The sequence below is a fragment of the Anomalospiza imberbis genome, chromosome 3, assembly GCF_031753505.1.
Source record: "Anomalospiza imberbis isolate Cuckoo-Finch-1a 21T00152 chromosome 3, ASM3175350v1, whole genome shotgun sequence".
Classification (NCBI taxonomy): domain Eukaryota; kingdom Metazoa; phylum Chordata; class Aves; order Passeriformes; family Viduidae; genus Anomalospiza; species Anomalospiza imberbis.
In genome coordinates, this window is record NC_089683.1 from 101030339 (window position 1) to 101050085 (window position 19747).

The window sequence follows — 19747 nt, forward strand, 5'->3', positions numbered from 1 at the left end:
AATGCACATTTGATCTAGTCTGCATTTCCTAAAAACTGTGTTACTGATTTGACAATATATTTTTCCTCAGAAAAAAAAAAATCTGCAGTTATTTAATCATTCTTGCCCCTTGGAGAGCTCGCTACCATCTGTTTTTCTTGGCTTTGCATTACCTTATTTTTTTCCACTTGTTCTTTTCCCACTGTGCACCACTGAAGGACTATACTATACATTATCTCATAGCCAAATTATGCAGGGTATTGTAAACATGTTGTAAACTTTGCCAGCTGCAAAGTCAAGAGCTCTGAGAGATCTTGCTTAGTACTGGAAGTGATCTTTGAAGAAAAGAAGGCAGCCTCTTGGAAGCAGATTTGCAGGGCAGTGTGACACAAAAGTGTGATAGTGCTTTTGCCAAATGCTAGGGTGGGGGAAAAGGAGCAAATCCATTTGTTCATGGATCCTAAACTTTATTGCAGAGGCGGAGAAGTCCCTGAACCAGTATCTGCTCAGCACCCACTACTGAGGCACTGCAGTGCTCTGGCAGCTGGGAACAGCAGTTTGAGCCTGATAAAGTCCCACACTACTGTCCTTTCAGGCAGGACAGGACCATGCTCAGGGCACATCACAGGACTGAAGCTCCTGCATGGTCCCAGAGTTATCTCTGGAGTTGGAGCAGCCATGTCCTGCAACCACATCCTGGGAAGATGCAAACTGCAGAGCATTTTGTGCTCTGCCTTGCAGGGTTGGGGCCCATTGCTACCCTCAGAAATAAGAGTTGAAGGGAAAGAATCATAGGTGTGGGAGGATAAGTCTGTGTAAATATCCCTAGTTATGGATCTTTATGTATCTTTTGATCATTCAACAATAAGAATGTTGGCAGCAGCAATACCAGACATACCATAAATCATGGCTCAAAAATATACAATAACTTTAAAACCCCCTTTATGAAATGTATCTGTTCTCTTTGTCTGTCCTCTGGTGACTGATCTCGGTAACAGTGAAGGTCATGCCTTCAGGCTTTCATCCCATGGTACACTTCCCAAAAGGGCCGATATCTCTGTGGGAGACACCACTCAAGCCCAGGAGCGGGCAGTGCAGGAGTGAGGACTAAGCAGCACGGAAATAGAGGTGACTGTCACCCTTGCTAATAGAGAGGCAGGCCATGGGGCTGCACCAATGCACTCCCATATTACTTGAAGAGGACTAAAAAGTGATGTGGATTATAGGACCACAGGGAAGAGCCCATTTCAGTGCATGGTGGACATGTAAAATACCTGTACAGGCTGATGACGCTCGCACAGCCCTCAGTGAAATGCAGCTGTCTACATTCACTATAAATTCATAATGAATACTTTTGTGCTTGGATTTAGACTGACAAGGAAAGCAAAGGCACTTTAAGTTTAGAGGAGATTTGAAGTGTAGTTATGAGAGTCATTGTTCTGCTTCCAGAGGTGTGGCCCTTAAACAGCATTTTGGACAGAGGCCAGGGGCTGCATGGGAGCACATGGTGCTTGGGTTGGCAAAGGCCCACTCCACACAGCATCCTTCAGCCTTCCTCCCTCTGCAACAGCTCAAGACCTTAAAAGGCTGCTGCCACCAAGACCAATAGCTGGACAGGGTGCTCAACTGCATTGCTTAGGGAATTCAAACCTGTCTTTTTAATTATTCCAGCAATACTTCATCTTCCTCTCCAATGGTTAGCGAAAAGGATCACCAGTTCAGTCGTACTTACATAATGTGGCTGTGAATATCCTATGACTTATTGCCCCATCCCTGATCTTTTCACAGGGTTAAAAACTTAGGGGTGAAGAATTGCTTGGCTGGGTAAGATACATTTCTTTTTGCAAAGGATGGATGATGTTCTTCCAGCCCTGGAAGTATTCTTGTGAAAGTTATTTTTTCTCTACAGAGTCTTTTATTACTATTATGGGCCTATGCTCATAGGCTTGCACTCTCATTAAGAGGCACAGATTTAAATAAGGGGCTTTAATCAACAATTTTCATCATGATTTAAATCAGCTAGCAGGAAACACAAATTGATTATTTAAATTAATCTTGTTCTTCATTTGTAGTTTTTAATTATTTTCCTAAGGAACAACTGATACTTCCTCACCGGAGCCTGGTACTCTTTTTTTCACTTGTGATCAGGATATGCTATTACCATATTTATTGAAGAATCTGCATATTAAGTCTAAAGTTACTTAACAATTTTCATTTATGTGACAAACCAATGACTGATGCCTCTACTCCCTGGCTTATTTTAATGTTCATGTTAAGGTACGCTGCAGAAAAAAGTAGCATACATTAGTTACTGTGCTTTAATTTAAATCACATACTAATCTTAAATATGATGGACAGATGGGGCAAGGGGAAGAACACAGGTATCAAAATTGATTCTGCAGTTGAAATGGACATTTTAAACACAGGAAATATTACCTCTTTGACAGCAGGCTTGGGTGTTTCTAATCACCAAATCCTTATAAAGACTCATATGGGAGAAAGTGCAATCTCCTGTTCCCTCTTTGTTTTCAACCCCCAATGATTTTCTCAAATTGGAGCAAACTGAAAGGAAGAACATCTTTCTGCGCATCCTGAGAAGAATTGGGTCTGTAGGAAATGGACTTAGAGTCTCAAGAATCCCCTGATCCAGTTGGTTCAGCAAATACTTCAGCCACTGCAGTGGCTTGACTTAATCTAAAATTTGTAGAGGTTAACTGCTACTTCTTTTAGTATTACAATGAAATTTAGGCCATAATGTTTAGTGCCACTGGTTCAGGTTTTAAATTAAAATTATCAAATTTTAAATGTATAATGATAAAAAAATAATCCTATGCTCTGATTTTTCTGGAAGAAGGACATTTTATATTTTTATCTGTCTTTAATTTACATCAACTCTAGCACAGGGCAGTTGCAATGACTGGAGGAGACGTATTTCTGATTCATACCATTGTGTGTAAGGTAAAATGAACCTTTTTTGAAAAGCTTTGGGGTATATACACATCTGTTTTTCAGATTGAAGGCATTAGATAGTCAAATTCGTCCTTTAGGTAATTCAGCTGTCTTCAGTGGAGAAACTAATGTCCAAGTTAGAAACCTGGTTTCTTGTTGGCTTCAGCCATGAAAACAGAGAGTCCAGGGCTCTCTGGGAATACACAGAATTGGATTTTCCTATGCTGATGGATGCATCAGCCTCCCTTCTATGTGAGTCTCAGCAGATTCCTCTTACTGAGCCTCTGTGCCAGCCGTTCTCCCACCACCTCATGGGATATGGAGGGACTACTTCTCCCTCCCTCCCTGCCTTGTCACTCCTGGAATGGTGCAGTGCCTCTCTCCTGGTGCTATAGTTTGGCATCCATCAGCCCATTTTGCCAATTCCCTGAGACAGTTTTCTCTAAGTCACACTTGAGACTAAAGACAAAACAGCAAAGGCTTGATTTCTGTTTTTTCCCCTGCAGAAGCTGTATGTACCATGCCAAGATGTGACAGGCAGCACCTTGCATTACAGACACACGTCACTCCGGACTCAGAGCAGGGAAACCTCCCTGCCTTGTCCCACCTTATTTCTGGTCTGATGCACCAGGGGAAGGCTTCAGCTTTGTGGTGAGGTTTAAAACCAAGTTGTTGGGGTTTTTACCTTACAGTTTTAGCCTGGCTTGGGGTTTTCTGGGGAGAGTTTGGGTTGTTTGGGGTTTTTACCAGAAGCCTAAATGCTCTTCGGTGATTGTTCTTAAATGTTCTTCTGATTCCAAATGATGCTTTTGGCTATAGAGCCCACTGCAAAGAAATGGAAACCAGGAGCAACAGAGTGACTTCAACAATGGCACCCACTCAGGGTGATCCCAACCAGCCTGTCTCTGAATTTCACATCTAGGAGGTGAAAATTATGGCCCAGGGTTTTGAATAACTTTATGCTACATTTTGGGCTGTGTTGGTCTGTGCCCCAGGTCCCTCTCAGAAAGCAGAGTGGCCCTGGTTGTGCTGGCACTGCCCCAGCAGTGCCGTGGGCAGGGGCTGAGGCTAGAGCAGGAGCTTTGCCATCCCAGCAAACACTGACACTGTGTGCTGTCAAGAACCAAGGGAGCTCCTTTCATCTCATAGCGTTATGTAGTGCAGTGATGGAGCAGAACATAAAAACAGTAGAAGCAAACACTACTGTAATGGGTAATGAAGAGCACATTTCTGATGGATTTGTTGTTGTTTTTCTTGCTATAGGGTTTTTCATATGTGCAAAAACCTATTTGGACCTCGGGTGCCTTAGTGCCACGAGAGCCTCAGCCTCTGCACGTCCCTCTGCCTGGCCTAGCACATCCACCCCACACAGCTCCAATGCACCTTTGTCATCAAGCTGTCCCTGTCGAATCCTCTCTGCTCCTGCCATACAGAGCGCATGTTAATGCAAAGGGGCATCAAAGAAACTAGAAACGATGTGCAATTCAACATCATTAAGTATGAAATCACTCCTCTCCCATGCAGGGCTGTATCAATCAGATTGGCTTTGGCTCTTTTCCTCCCGGGGAGCCTCTGCTGCAGGTGCCTCTGAAAAGCACTTTGCCGTTTGTGCTCCGTGTTTCCTGACAGGGATGGTTTGTGGTCAAGACTGCGTGGGTGCACGGGTGCCTTGGCTGGTGCAGGAATGGGTGTGTGGGTGCCCAGGTGCATGAGTTGATGCAGGAATAGGTGGATGATACATGTGTGCATGCATGCACGGGTGGGCACACAAGCTGGTGCACACATGGGCGGAGGGGTGCATTGGCGGGGGCAGGCACGGCTGTTTGGGGGGGCAGGTGCCTCGGCTGGTGCAGGAATGGGCGTTTGGGCACGCAGGTGCACGAGGTGATGCAGGAATAGGTGGGTGATGTACGAGCGCACGGGTGGGTGCACAAGTCGGTGCGTGCATGGGTGCCTTGGCTGCTGCAGGCACGGCTGTGTGGGCGCGCAGGTGCCTTGGCTGGTGCGGACACGGGTGGGTGCCCGGAAGGGCGGGTGGCCGGACAGACAAAGCCCGAGGACAGAGGTCAGGGCAGGTGCGCAGCTGCCGCTCTCGGCGCAGCCCGGCCCCGCCGCTCCGGGCGGCAGGCGCGGGCGGGGCGGGGCTGCGGGCCCGCTGCGAGGGCGGCGCCGCGCCCGCTCCGGCTCAGCTCGGCTCGGCTCGGCTCGGCTGGGCTCGGGGGCGGGCGGCGGCACCTGCGGCCGCGCCGTGCGGAGCCGAGCGGAGCCTGCGGAGCCGCGGCCCGGATGTAGCCGGAACATGGCGTTGGGGGCGGCGTGACGGCGGCGGCCGAGGTAGGGCGGCGGGGCCGGGGGCGCGGGGACCCGCCCGGGGGGGCGCGGGCGGCGGCTGCCCCTGCCCGGGCGGACGCTCGACCCTGGGGGCCGCGACGCCTCCCGGAGCCCGGCCGGCCGGCTGTCTGCGCCCTGGCAGCTGCCGGTGCCCGCAGACAAAGGCACGGCCCGGGCATCCCCGTCCGCACCTGTGCGGAGCGGGCAGAGCCGCGGGCGCTGCCAGGGCAGGCTGGCGCGGGGCTCCCGGGCTCCTCTCCCAGGGGTCGCCGTAGGTGATGTTGCTTTTGATAGCTTGCCGGGGTTTCCTACAATAATGGCTTTTCTTTTCTTTTTTCTTTCAAAACCATTTTTGCTTTTTGTCATTTCGCCTCCCCAGAAGTTGCTCCCAACTTTCCGTGAATATGATGTGCTTTTGGGTTTCCCCCAGGTAGCAGGTGCCCAGAGAGCCGTACAGCCGCTCCTGGAAATGCTCCTACATGCGCCTCTATACTCCCTCTTTTTTTTTTTTTTTTTTTTTTTTTCTTTCTTTCTTTCTTTATGTAAAGGGTTAGAAATGCCTGCAATCCACTCTGCTCTTCTTTCAGTGTTCATGAGCCTCGGATCATTGCAGCTAAAGAAAATGAGCTGCATAGTGACTGCCGTGCTTGAATAACACTCCAGCCTCAGGCCAAGAGAGGGTTTTTTTTCATAATATCGATCAGACCTTGAGAATTTTTTACCAACCCGCCAGCAGCATGCAGGCTGTCTTTCTTCCTCTTTGTTACTTACCAGCCCGCTGTTAACATAAAGAAACAATGATTTTTTTTTTTTTCCCCAAATTATTCAGTGTTAGATCTAATGGGCTGTCATTGCCAGTAAGAATAAAATTCCCAACAACTTGAGAGGGGCCAGCAGTGACACTCCTCTGCTAGTTGCCTTTCCTTTTCATTTTAGAATTTTTTATATGCTTCAGCATTTGTGAAATGAAGGAAATGAGTTGGTATCTACGCTGAGATAGATCTCTGTGGTCCCTGCTGCCCAGGCAGCACTTAAGGAATCGTTGCTCAGAATGTATGGCCCTTATTGTACCGTGAAACTTCCAATTCCGCTGCCCAGGGCTGCAGCAGGGAGCCGTGTTGCCGTGCCCGCTGTGACAGCCGTGGCTGCGAGCATCGCTGCTGCTGCTGCCGGGGACAGAGCTCTTGTCATGTGAAGGTGTTGGGGATGGCCCTGGCTGCCTGCTGAGGAGGGCGTTTCGGAGGTGGTGAGTGGATGTAGTGCCGCTCCTGGGGCTCCCTGGCCGTCTGCCCCCCAACCAGGAGCAACACAGAGAAGCTGGAGAAGCTCCTCTGGTTCAGTTTGAGGTTTGCAAAATGGCCCTTTGCATTGCTCTTTATTTCCTGCCCATACGTTGCTGTTTCTGCTACATGTGGGTTACAGTTATGTTCATTGCCCCGTGGTGTGCATATGCTCTCCTGGTTTTCGGGTGGGAGTGAGGGACCTGGCTGCGTGGGGCAGGGCACTGGGTTTCAGAGCTGCTGCTGTGCTTTGGGAGTTACTCCTTGTGGTTTGCCTTATTGCCTATTTCTGTGGCTTAGTCACCTTTTTCTGGATGTAGGTCGTTTTAGGTTGATGAAAGGTCTTTGCTCAGTGTGGAATTGTGTATTTGTGCTATCAAATGTATTAATTTGAGATAGTAACACTAAAAAGCCTTGTTTTAATCCAAGGGAAAGACTCTCATGTTGAGAGTGCTGAGGCTAAACTTTTTCCTTTCTCCTGCTTCAAACATCTTTCCAAATGGTTTGTATCCCAGTGAGACCATGATTTCTAGCTGAGATGAATTTTCACCAGATGATTTGAGTCCAGTCTGCTATAGTCCCATGTCCCCATTGTGCAGGAGTTCGGGGTGCTGTTACTCACCTCTCTTTTAGCCTAGCTGTGAGGCAGCGAGAGCTCACCAGTCACGGTGTGTGTGCGTTTGCTCAGCTGGGGGGACTGCTGAACCAGGCTTAACTGGGCAGCTCAGGAGTCGTTTCACACCGGGAAGCAATGCCACTGAGAAACCCTGGCAGGTCTGTTGTGGAGAGCCCTGTTAGGAGTCATCAACAAACTCCCTTGGCAACCCGCTGTGGAGCCAGACCTAGTAAATCCCATTGCTCCTTTGATTCCCTTATTATTTTGGCACCTCTGCTTCCCAGTGGCTTTTCTGTTTGGATTTGGTTGTTTTTCCTGGACATCTTCATCCATCGTGAATAGTCACAGTAAGTCAGCATTTGACTTTCAGTGAGCTCTCAGCATCCCAATGGCTGATTCTAAGATGGAAGCATGTAACAAGCAAAGTTCCTGCAAAACATTTTACTTCCCCATTACTATTTGCCAATGTAACAGATTTTGGCAACTCTTACTTTGAACACTAATATTTGGGAAGTACAATGCAGTGTAAGAAATTTGCTCCCCAATGTCAACTCCTGCTGTCAGTCAGCTGAGAACAGACTTCTTCTGGTAGTTAATCACAAGCCTAAGTTTGGCTTTATTGCATTGGTCTCACTTCTGACCCCAGATTTGCTGCTGAAATAGGGGAGACGAACTGTTCTCATTGACATCAGCTGGGGCATGCAGTTTGGGTTTAAACCTGAGTTCTAGGAGAGTTCCAGCTCGTGTGGTGGGAGCCTAAGAGGTGATGCTGGCACAGATCTCTCAGGAGTACAGGTGTACAGGTGTCAGCTGTTTCAGGGATGTATGGAAAAAAAAACCCTGGAAAATGGAGCAGAAGAGTGCCTGCATCTCAGCTTCTCCTCTCTTATCACCCTCACTTTTAACACTTAAATCCTTTTCCTGCTTTGAAGCTGCTCCAGTTAGGAATCTGAAGTGTTTGGCATCTACTTGTTCAAATACATAAACTGGCTCTGGTTTTACCGGTTTACTTTGCAAAAGCTACAAACACAAGTGTGGCATGTGCCGAAACTGCCAACAGGTGTGTGTGGGTACAACAGCTGAAGAGGTTCGGAATCATAAATCTCAAACAAAACCTCTCTTTTAAATACCTCCTTGGGATATCCTACTCCTGGCATTAACGTTGCTGACTCATAGTGCTGTTTGGCCGTGCTGGAGGCGTTTTTGGGACTCTCTGCTTTGCTCCTTGCAGAAATCAGAGGAGTTTTTTTGTTGGATCTCCTGCAGGGTTTGGCCAGGTTTCCCCGGGTTTTGGTGAAAGCTGAGCAAAACCTCTGTTGTCAAGATGGAATTGTATGTGATTGCAGCCAGGTGAAACCAGACAAATTATGATGGAGACTTCAGGTGGTTGATAGCCTCACACCTGTAGGGCCTACACTTTCCACCATCTTCCAGTTATACTCTTTATTTTTACCATTAATTCTAATCTCTTGAACATACTTGTCTTGCTACTCTCAATAGCAATTTGAAGCCAGAAATGTGTTTCAAACAACTTTTTGCTTAAAAAAGGGATGGCATGACCAACAGAGCCTTGGTTTTGGTAGCATCTTCCCTTGTAGCTTATGCAGTGTCTGATGCAGGTTTATGTGTTGCTCAGTAGGAGCTTTATAGTGTACCTTCCTTCTTTCTAGATACAAAGCTTGATATATTTATGACAATTTCCCCCAGTTACATTCCGCTGTGATTGGTGGTGAGGTGTGCCAGAGCACTTCATGATGCACAGCTGCACTCGCTTTATTATCAGGGAAAAAGCTGAAAAGGAGAATGATTCAAAACCATTAACAGCTGTGAACAAAACCCCAGTTAGTTCCGCCCATTCAAAAGGCAACTCCCTCCACCTCCATTTAGAGCAAATTTCAGAGCACTTTGGTGGTTTTTAATGTTCAGGTAACTCTAATTAAGCCTTTAATCCATTTGGACAGAGAGATTCATTGGGGACTTGGCTGTTAGTGCGGGTGTTTCAGCCTGCATGTCACCTAGCCCAGGAGGACTCAGTGTTGCATTTGGAGGTCTGTCCCTGTGACTAAGAAAACAAAGTATTTTCTCTGCAATTACATGTTAAATTTTGCTGGTTTAGGTTTTTTTCCTGGAGAGAGGGCTGCGGCCACGGCTTCTGGTCTAAGACCAGCTGCAGTATTTGGTTCTCTCATGTTTCAGCTGTGCCTGTTGAAAGCCCTGGCACAAAACTCCAGTTTTAAACCAAGTCTTCTGCCTTAAAGGGTTCAAAGATTATCCTTTCTGAGTGCTGCATGTGAGTGCAGTGATGTGAGAAGTGTGTGCTCCCATTGCGTCACGCAGAGCCAGCCACAACATACCAAGTCAGCTATTTTGCATCTTTTCCAACTTTTTTTTTTCTTTTCTGTGCCATGTGAGACTGCTGCCACTTTTGGAAGGTGCATCTGGTGGAAGTACAGAGGTAGTAACTGTTTCAGATACAGAGCTTGAATATCTTTTGAAATCAAACCAGCAAAGCAGAAATACATGAATCAAGTTTAGCTCTTCAGGGCTGCCGTTTGCTATTTGCAGCCTTCCTTATCTCCTAAGCAAAGCTTTTATCTAAACATGAGCTGTAGATACCAGTTAATATTTACACTTCATGAACCACCAAAACTGGGGTCCTGGAAGGGCTGGAAGTTGAGAGGGCTGGAGGAGGCCTTGTTTTCACCGTCTGGAACTCAGGGCACAGGGTGCACCCGTCCTGTGTGTGCATATGGCGTGAGCATGGCCAGAGCGTGCCGGAGAGGGGCGGCGTGACTTGCTTAGAGGCACAAAGTGATGGAGAGTGGAAGTGAAGTCCTGTCTCCCATCATTTTCCTTCTGGGCTCTCCTGGCTTTGCTCTGCAGTTAGAGGTTGCTGCCAGCAAACAGCTCTGCCTGCAGCGGGACATGCTGCCCTGGTGTCACAGGGCTGGGAGTTCTGATTTTGCTGAACAAAGATGCTCTTCCAAAAATAGGTTAAGCCAAAGAACTTAGATGCCAAAAATAGCACGAGATATTTTTTCCATTTTCTGACTGTCCTTTTTTTTGACTTGTGTTTTAGATTTATTGGTCCCTGCTGGAGGCAGCTAAAGAAATAAAAGAGATACTGCAGCTGTAGGTGAGGGAATAGTGGAAATAGACATACACAGTCACCTCTGATGGGGGAAAACTGCATGTGTCAGCTATCCCTGTAGAAGTACACGAAAATGCAAAATAACAATGTAAACAAAAATGTGCTATGTCACTAAACCGCTCTCTTAGCAGAAATGTTGTTGTTTTTTTAGAAGTTAAGGTACCCCACAAAGGGAAGGGTAGAGAGAATCCTAGTGACAAAGGGGAGGACAAAAGAAATGCCAGCAAACAGAAACTGGAATGAATAAATGCCACAAGAATGATCCTGGTGATAGCCCCTATAAACCTTTTATTATGACACGCTCTGCTGCGTGTGAATAATTCACTCATCCCAAACTGGTGGCAGTAAAATCCGCCCAGCGCTTTTTCATAGAGGCTGGGCAGGTTAAAGCTGTTAAAATTTAAGGCTTCTTTCTGGGGATTCTCCGTAGGAAGTTTTGTATTATGAAGTTAAACTCCAGCTTTCCCGTTCCCCAAGCTAGATGCATGCTCAGAGGACTAAGCTAATGGCTTGCACTGCAGCTATTTAAGGTGCTGGGCTGAGCCTGCAGCTGGGAGTCAGGAGGCATGGTGGCTCTAATCCTGGCTCTGCTGCACACTGAGCCACCTCCAAGAAGTTATTTAACCTCTGCGTGCCACTGCTTCCCTCTGGGTAACAGCAGGGATTATGATAATTGCTTTTGAAAAGCACCTTAGGTGTTTAGTTTTAATTTTTTCTAAGGTGCAGAACTCTCCAGTTCTGAGCTGAAGAAGCTTGATCCGTCCCAGGAGGCTTTCAGTACTTTACAGGATTGTGAAAACAATTCTTAATGCCATATTATTTGTTTGGGCCATGTAAATAAATAAACTTAAAAGATTTTTGATGCGTTTTTTGCACACTACTCACAGAAGGGCTTTTAAGATACAACCGAAGGACATAGAAATGAGGTATAGTTCAAAAGGATTGTTACAGGGCACTTCATGAAATGCAAATTAACTGTCAGAATGTTTAAATTGTTTCCTTTTTCAACCAAATCCTGCCAAGGCCACAGAAAACTGGGTTTGCATGTACTAAACTTCTCTCACTTGTGTGTAAAGGCCCCGAAGGCAACAGATTTGTAGCATTGCTCACTTGGATTTGGAGGGTATTTGGTTTTGTGTTTTACAGCAAAGGGTGATTTTCTAGGCTGAAGAAGTAGGAAGGTTTCCCTGAGAGCTAGATGAGAACAAAGTAAATGCGCCCTGAGCTGTGCCTCCATCCCAGATTTTGAAGCATGCAGGAAAGAATAATGGTACATGAATTTGTCTCTGTTGCACGCACTGAACTCCTCCTTTCCAAAGAACAGAACTTCTTCCTATTTAAGCTTTGTGTCACAGGGAAAAAACAATCAAAGGGCAGAGAATTCCATGGCTGAGCTGCAGCTGAAACCAGAATGTTAAAGAAGAAGTTTGTGGAGCGTGGTGCTGTTAGTGGGGTGGCTGGTTGGGAGGCACCGTCCATGTCACGGGGTGTGCCACAGGGTTTGGGGCAGCAGCATTACCAGGGGTTTTATGTTGTGATATTGTCACGCAAACTTAGTGTGATAGTGGAAAGTGCTCCAGTGCTGAGGCAATGACTGTAATCTAAGTCATTGGCTGCTGGGGAAACTCAGGAAATAAAAAGGGTGCTCCCGTTTTTATGCAGGAGCTTGAAATGAAGCAGCCAAAAGCGGGGGGCTGTGTTACATCTTCCCAGCACCAGGGATATGGGCCCCCTCAGCATGTCTGAGAAAGGCCTGACTGCCAAAATAGTTCAGCGTTGCTACAATAGTTGCAGGTGGTGATTGCCTTTCAAGTTCTGCTCTCTGTTCTGACATTTTTAGGACAGTAAATGAAGGATGAGAAGTAGAAACGCAAACAAATTAGAAAGATCCTGTGTATGGATGTCTGTTATTACAGTCGTGTGGCTGGATGGAAAGAGTGCTGTCCTACTGGAAGTCAGGGAGGAGTTGGCAATGAAGGAAAGTGGTTATTGCCAGTAGCTCCCCTGCCAAAACGGAGTATTGATGACAGGGCTCAGTTTAAAGCAGATGGTGTAATCCATACCCCAAAGACTGCCTGGGGAAACATGTGCAAAACCACGTGCCTGAATGCCACAGAGGACTAATTCCTAGGGGTGAGGCAGAAGAAGCCTTCTCTTGGATGGAGATGACAGTGAGTCTTCGTTCTGGAGAGCAGGGAAAGTGCTTTACTGAGGCAGGGCTTTTATGAGGGACTCAAGCATGTCTCTCATTTTCTGTTATTAGAGATTCAGCACAGAAGCTACTGAAGATGCAACATCCATCCCACATCAGTGCATTCTCTACCCAGTCTCTTTGAGGACCAGCTCTTAGCACTGTCAGGATTCACAGGGAGACTATGTAGGGCTTTTTCAAGTACTTAGGAAGTACAAGGCATGAGGTAAATAATTTAAAAAATGGTTCAGAGCATTGCTAGCGGAAAAGTGACTTAAAGTCTCTTAACAGGCTAACAATAAATGGATGGTTTTTCTTCTGTGTGGGGAGAGAAGTATGGAATGTGTTGCCCATCAGCAGGGCTGCTTCCTTCCAAGAGAAATGTTTGATGTAATGAATCATAGAATGACCTGGATTGGAAGGGACCTTAAAGATCATCTTGTTCCAGCTCCCCTGCTGTGGGCAGGAGCACCTTCCACTATCCCAGGTTGTTCAGAGCCCCATCCAGCCTGGACTTTAACATCTCCAGGGATGGGGGAGCCACAACTTCTCTGGGCAACCCCTGCCAGTGCCTCACCACCCTCAAAGGGAAGAACTTCTTTCTAACAGTTAATCTAAACCTACTCAGTTTGAAGCCGTTCCCCTTGTCCTCTCACTCCATGCCCTTGTAAATAGTCTCTTTTCATCTTTTTTATAGGCTCCCATTAGGTACTGGAAGGTCCAGTTAGGTTGCCCTGGTGCCTTCTCTTCTCATGACCTCAAGTTAAAGCCGGGGCCTTTTTCTTCTTGGGAATCCAGTCTGAATTTGGACCTCATCAGTGCAATGGATCCCTGGCATTGTGTGTGAAATGGGAAAAACCTGGTACCTCTGTGGCTCACATTTATTATAAACTTTGTTTGAAGAAGCATTTTGACTTTTTCCTCAACATCTGGTAGGACTTGGTCTACAGTATGTTGTTACTGCATTTAATTTTTGCGCAACAACCTGATGCTGCTTCTTAAGAGAGATCTTCAGCTGAGGATTAAAGGGGTTTTGTGTGGTTTTGTTCCATAGCTTTTGCCATTTTTATTCCTCTCCTGTTTACTTTGCTCTGATACTGATCTGACAGCATCTTGCTATTTTCCTTCAATTTCCAATTCTGTGTGAGGAAGAAAAATAGTCAACTGTCCTGATTTAGCTAGAAATTAAATTGCAGGTATTTTTCCATGGAAAATTTCCTTAATAGGAAAATTGGTGATAATTGTTAACTAATGCTTTTTAAAGACTTTTTTTTTAATGGGTGAAAGGCTGTCAAGCTGTCAATCAAGACAGATATTGGATAATGCTCCATTCCCCTGACAAGTTCCCTTTATTATATGAGGCATCTGTTTCACTCTGTAAATTTGAGCTGCTCAAAATTTGCCCTTTAATGCTTATTTTTTCTGTCCTTTCTCAGTATTACTCAAGTAGTCCTCATGTACCTGTACAGCATGGTCAAATGAATGTAATAATCTTTGAAGAAAATGACTTGGAGGTGTGATTAGCTTTGTAGTATCATGTTATTCCTTAATCTTTTAACAGTCTGGCCTGTCATTCCATGATGCAGCCACCCATCCTTGCTGAAACCAGTAACCAGCTCTAAAAAGTGCAGTGCCTGCCTTTGTGATGAGCACATTAAAGCCAGGCAAGTGTGAAGCTCTGAGTTGTATGAACATTTGTGGTCCTTATAGTTCATTTCTCAAGACTTTTGCCTATAACACAGGGCATTTAATTTTCTCTTTATTTCTTTTAAAGTAGATTTGGAGAGAAAATTGGAGGTTTTCTTGTATCTCCCTGGTTCCAAAGGCCTGGGGTTTTCAGAGAAACTGTTAAGACAGGTGATTTATAATCAATGCAGATACTGGACCTGCTGAGAGTAGCATCTCTCCAAAGTACTTGCTGCTCTTTCATGGTTCTGGATTTAAAGCACTATGAAGCAAAATTTATCTCAACTCTAGTCACCACTGGCATTGCATGTAAAGCACCACAAATGTACAAAACTGGTTCAAAGCAGAACAGTCAACATTCCCAGACCATTGCCCCACCTCCAGCAGTATTTGCAAGTTGGAAACCATTGCCTTTCATGCACCAGGAGTTCTGGAGTTAGCATCTGTAGCAGGCTTTGCTGCTCAGGCTAGGCAGGGGATGGAAAACTGCTCCAGCAGTGTTCCTGTGCTGCTGGGAGAGGAAATACAAGTGAAAGGACCAAGTACAGTGTTGATTTTGATGTAGATAACAGTAAAAATTGCCATGATGTCAGAGCAAAGCATTGCAGTCATTACAGCAAATAATGAGAAAAATAAAATTATAGAAATAACCATCTCCCTTGGCCTGCAGATAAATCAAAGCTTAGCCCTTGAACTCTCATCACTCACTAGCCCGGAACATAAATCCAAGGATTTATCATTAAGCCTAATGGGTTGTAAAATCTGGGCTATTTTGGAGGTAGTAGCAGAGATTTGCAGCCCAGGCAGAGAATGGGCTCTAAGCCACTGGGCCTTGTGTAACTGGGTAAATAGCAAGCTTCAAATAATGCTATAAAGCTATCAAATGTAATAACTAATGCAGCCAGGCGAGCGTGTGGGAGGGGAGCCTCGCTTTGGACAGGCTTGGCCATGCTGACAGAAGCAGCCCTGGTGTAGAAAGAGCTTTTAGAAACAAGTTGAGGTCCCTTTTGCTTTACTGGACACCAGGTACATGCGTATGGTTTGGTTCACATGTAGCACTTTCATTTTCTGCACGGGCCCAAGGGAGTGAGCAGTGCAAACCAGAAACACAGGGGGCATCGACACCTCTCTTACTTTGTCATCACCATTTAAATATTTATGACAGCACTTCACAGCATGCTAGTTAATGCATAATAGCATATTATGTAAGAGCAATAAAATTTTAGAAGGAGGTGACTTCACTACTATCCTTTGCTAGTAAATCTTTGCTGTCAGTTCACTGTAGTGAGGCCATGTAAAGGCCATGCCTTCTTCCCCAGTTATTTTAAGTGAAATGGGAGTTTTTCTTCCCATGTGGAAATGGGAATTTAGATTTTACTGGCATTTGTAATCATGTGTGTTTTAAAATTGCTCTCCATCTCTTACTCAGGGGAGACTTTGGATCAGGTCATGTTCCTGTAGAAGTTGATAGCTCTGAATTTGCAAGTGAACGGTAGGTTTTGGTGTATGATGGAGAGCACATCCCTTGATGAGGGAGTCTGGGAGGGGGATTTGGGCTGGGAGTCTTCTGGGTTAATTAAAAGTTCAAAGTTGCTTGTACTTTTCCTAAAAGGTTGTAGAGTATTGATTCCCATTAGTGTTGTACTGCTCCAGAGAAGGGGATTCTTGGGAAATTATTTGCAAAGTCAGTTGTGCCTGGACTGACCTGAGTCGGACTGAAGTTTGGGATAGGTGGCATAACTTCTGGGAGAATTTGCTGCAGAATGCTGACTATGAAAACAGGAAGCTAATGTAGATTTGACTTTGGGACAGCCAAAAGATTTGACTGTGGGACAAGTGAGAGGGTAAGCCATCAAGGGAGGAGCCTGTCTAGTTTAGCATAAATAGTCAAATTTATTTATACAGAGGTGTGTACATTTGTGCCTTAATGAATGCAGGAGATTCCCCCCACGCCTTTCCCTCTCGAAGGCAGACATTAGGAACCTGTGGTTAGTTAGGTTTCAGAATTGCAGAAAACAAACTTAGGAGTTAAAAATGATTTGTACTTGGCATGAGCGCTATTATCTGTCATGGTGGCTTTCCTAGCAGTAGTGTATGTGTTTGGGAAGACATTTTGGGGATCTGTGCCAGTAAGAGCCAGCCTTGGAAGCAAACTATGTGGGGATGGCTGAGAAAACAAGTCACTAGCACGAAGGATGAGCCAGCATGTAGCAGGCTCTGGGGAGGGTGGGATGCAGGGACTGAGGGCCCTGCAGGGCTTGGGCACATTCTCTGCACAGTCATGGAGAGATTAAATATTCAGCAGGTACTGGATTATTTATCTGCTGCACGCACATGGGTGTTTACAAAAAACAAGTGCTCGATGATCAAGACTGTTATCTTAGCTTTTACCAAAGATGTTGTAAGGATGCCAAGTGGGAAAGTGAAACCTGCCAAAATCACAAAGTAGCACTAGAAGTTGCTGCCTTTTAATTTTGAGCCTTTGTGTATACAGGCAGCCCTAATTATGTGTGCTGTTTGATACACATGATTGAGCAGCAGTTGTTTCTGCATTTATTATGTCTCAGTACCTGCTGGTGCAAACTGGGAGTGCCTTGACTGAGCAAGGCAGGAGTCCCTAGAACCAGAGAGTGTTCTTACAGGAAGGGCTCCTGGATCTATCAGCTCCCACAGTTAAGTCTTTGCCCAGTTATGTGTTTCTAAAAGCCATGTTGGAAGATGTGGTGAAGTTTTAGTTCTTTTGGTGCAGTTTGAAAAGCAGAAGCTGTGGTAGACCTTGGTACTTTTCTGGGGACACCCAGTGCATTATCTTGTAGTTCTGTGTTGACCCCAATTCTCCAAACACTTTCCTTTTTTTAGACCTCAGGAGACTGCCGGACTGTGCCGTGGGGGTCTGAAAATTCCCTTGTACATTTGAGGAAGGTGGTGGGATGGACACATCTTGGATGGTTTTGAGTTTGATCCATGGGATGAGTGTTGATTCGGTGTCTGGCTGGGTCTCAGTTCATTTCTATAACGTACCTGGCAGTTCCAGAATTTCCTGAACTTTGTTCTTTCCCTCTTACACTTCTCTCTTCTAATGTTTTTGAATTTTGCAGCTTTATATAGGCTCCTTTTCCTCCCCCTCTCACCACTTGCTGCTTCTTCTCCTCCGCCCCAGTTACTAAAATCTCTCCCTGATGCATCACCGTCATCAGCAGAGCTCTTCATCTGCAGGCTGAAAGCAGAGCAGAGCACACTGGGGGAAGAAGAAATGACCCCGGACCCTCCTTAAGTTTAAGTGGTTGGAAATTGTTTGCTGATCAAAGGTGGCACGCAGGAGTCTCTCCTCTTTGCTTCCTCCATCCATTTTGTGGAAGCTTTCTCCCCGTTCCCGGCTGGCAGGGATCACCCCTTGGGCTCTGCAGGGCCTCTGCTAAAATGAGAGTGGCTTTGCATTTCCAGATAAAAAGCACTTCTTGTACCCTGGTGTGTAAATCCCAACTGCAAAATTCCTGCAGTCAGGGTGGTAGGTGCTTTCCAGAAGATGGGAACCCCTTTGGTAGGGAGAGAAGAAGTAAGGGGGAGTGAGGAATTTTGGAAAGAGGGGTGAAATAGAGAGAGGAGAAATGCCTGATGACAATGCTCAACTGAATCAGCTGATGAGAAAAAGTCATTTTGATTGCTGTAGTCATCAAACCATGACTTTGAGAAGTGTTATGAGCAGCACTTATATGGAGAAAGTTTGTAGGTGGGGGAGGGACAGGATCTGTTCCTGAGTTTCTGAACCTGCAGCTGGACAAAGCCTGGTCCTGCTGCAGCCCCTGAGCGCAGAGGCCCCTCCAGCCAGGGTGACTCTGACACTGGTCTGTGTTTGGAGAGGGGATCAAAACAAACAAAAATGTTTGGGTTATTGCCAAGTGGAAGTATTAGGAGTGACATGGCGAATTTGTTTTAATGTAATCTGGATTTAATCACTGGTTTAGACTGTACTGGCGGCTTTCAGCTCCGGTAAGGGGTTGGTTAGATAAATGTACTTATTTTCCTGCTATTCATTTTCCATGGATGAACATACCAGGGTAACTTAAAAGCATGTAGTAAGGGAGAAACAAGAAGAAGGGGACAAATTAAGTGACTGCTGCCAGATTAATTATTCTGTTACATTTCAACTCATATTTTTAAACCTACAACTTTGAAAGATAATGTTCAAAATTATCTTTGCAATGACCGTCTTTCCATCTAATTTAAAGTCATTCAGCTTTACAAGAAGTAATTATGCTCCACACTAACAAATGAAAGGACATGGCAACTTCAGAAAAACTGATTATTCAAGCAATCTCTCTTACATAAAATAGCCAACTAATCTCCCAGCTTCAGTCCTTGAGTGCTATTGCAAATACCCTCCTGACAGAGAACTTCATTCTTGGCACATTGGCAGTCTGCCTCTGTCCCTGATGGCTCCTTGTGTAGTCAGTCATGGTTTGGGGGTTAAGAAATCCTTTTCTCTTATTTCTGTATCTCTTCTTGCACCCAGTGCAATTTTTTTCCTTGTGACCAATGAAAGCAAAGTGCAGGGAATGAGGTTTGTGTCCTGCTTAGAAAAAAAAAGGAAATCTCCAGATTTGCTGCGCTTCTGCTGCTATGGCCATCACCCTTGAGTCCTTCTGAGGTTGTGGAGGACTCTAAATGTTTTGTAAGTCACTAACTAGTGCAGTGTTGCACTTGAAGTGGTTTATTGTTAGCCTAACTCTACTTATTATAGAAAAATAAAAGGAAGATAAAAAGTCCTGCTTGCAGAAGAACTCTGAGTACTAAGCTGCTGTCAAATGCGTAAAGTCCCGATACTGTGCCTTTCTCTTCTCAAGAGTTCTCAGTCCACCTCACTGTCCACTCAAAGCCCCCTTTAGCCTTACTGACCCTTCTATAAATTCAAAAATGCCTCTTCTGCAATAAAACATTTCTAATTCCTGATTGTTCTTAATGGTAAACACATCTACAAAAAAAAAAAGTGAGTCATCAGTGTCCTGTGCTGCCTTTAGTAGGAGCGTGATGCTGATTGGTGGCTTTTATTTTTCCTGCTGGGAGAAGCAGGAGGTGGAGGTTGGTGCTTTCTTCCACTCTGCTCTAGGATCCACTTGGGTAATAAATCTATTTTTGCTTTCCAGCATGCTTTTATGTATTCTTTCTTAAAGTCAGTATCTGCACATTTGCAGCTGTCTTTGCTGTAAGTGGAGTGTCTTAAATACTTGCTCCTAATTCTGTTAGCCCTAAACTGGTTTTGTCAATGTCTGCATTTCTGTGGCTGTTGGTGAGATGTTTTTGGGAGTGTCCAGGACCATCCCATGCCCCCTCTCCTGTATTCCCACACCTGCACCGCACTCTGTGACATCTGTGCCCTGTTTGGGAGCGCCCTGCTCTGTCATTCTGTGCACCACCCGATGGCACTGGGATCATCCATATTTCATTCTCCTGGGAATACCTGCCTGTTATTACTGTCTGTACAAGCATTACAGTTATGTACAAGGATCAGCCACCTGGTCAATAGAAAAATCGCTGGTACAGCTAAACAAGCTGCAGCAAAGCCC

At 45.5% G+C, this 19747-nt stretch overlaps 1 protein-coding gene across 2 annotated transcripts in view; it reads left to right on the forward strand.

Annotated features, from left to right (window-relative positions):
- PAK5 (p21 (RAC1) activated kinase 5) overlaps nt 1–19747 on the forward strand; it is a 163430-nt gene that overhangs the window by 71114 nt on the left and 72569 nt on the right. Inside the window, exon 1 of one of the 2 annotated variants that reach the window (XM_068186070.1) lies at nt 5126–5262. The exons of the other annotated variant lie outside the window; for it this stretch is intronic. The gene's annotated coding sequence lies outside the window, so the exon portion shown is untranslated. Of the gene's footprint in view, nt 1–5125; nt 5263–19747 lie in introns of those variants that run through there. 2 annotated transcript variants of the gene reach the window in all.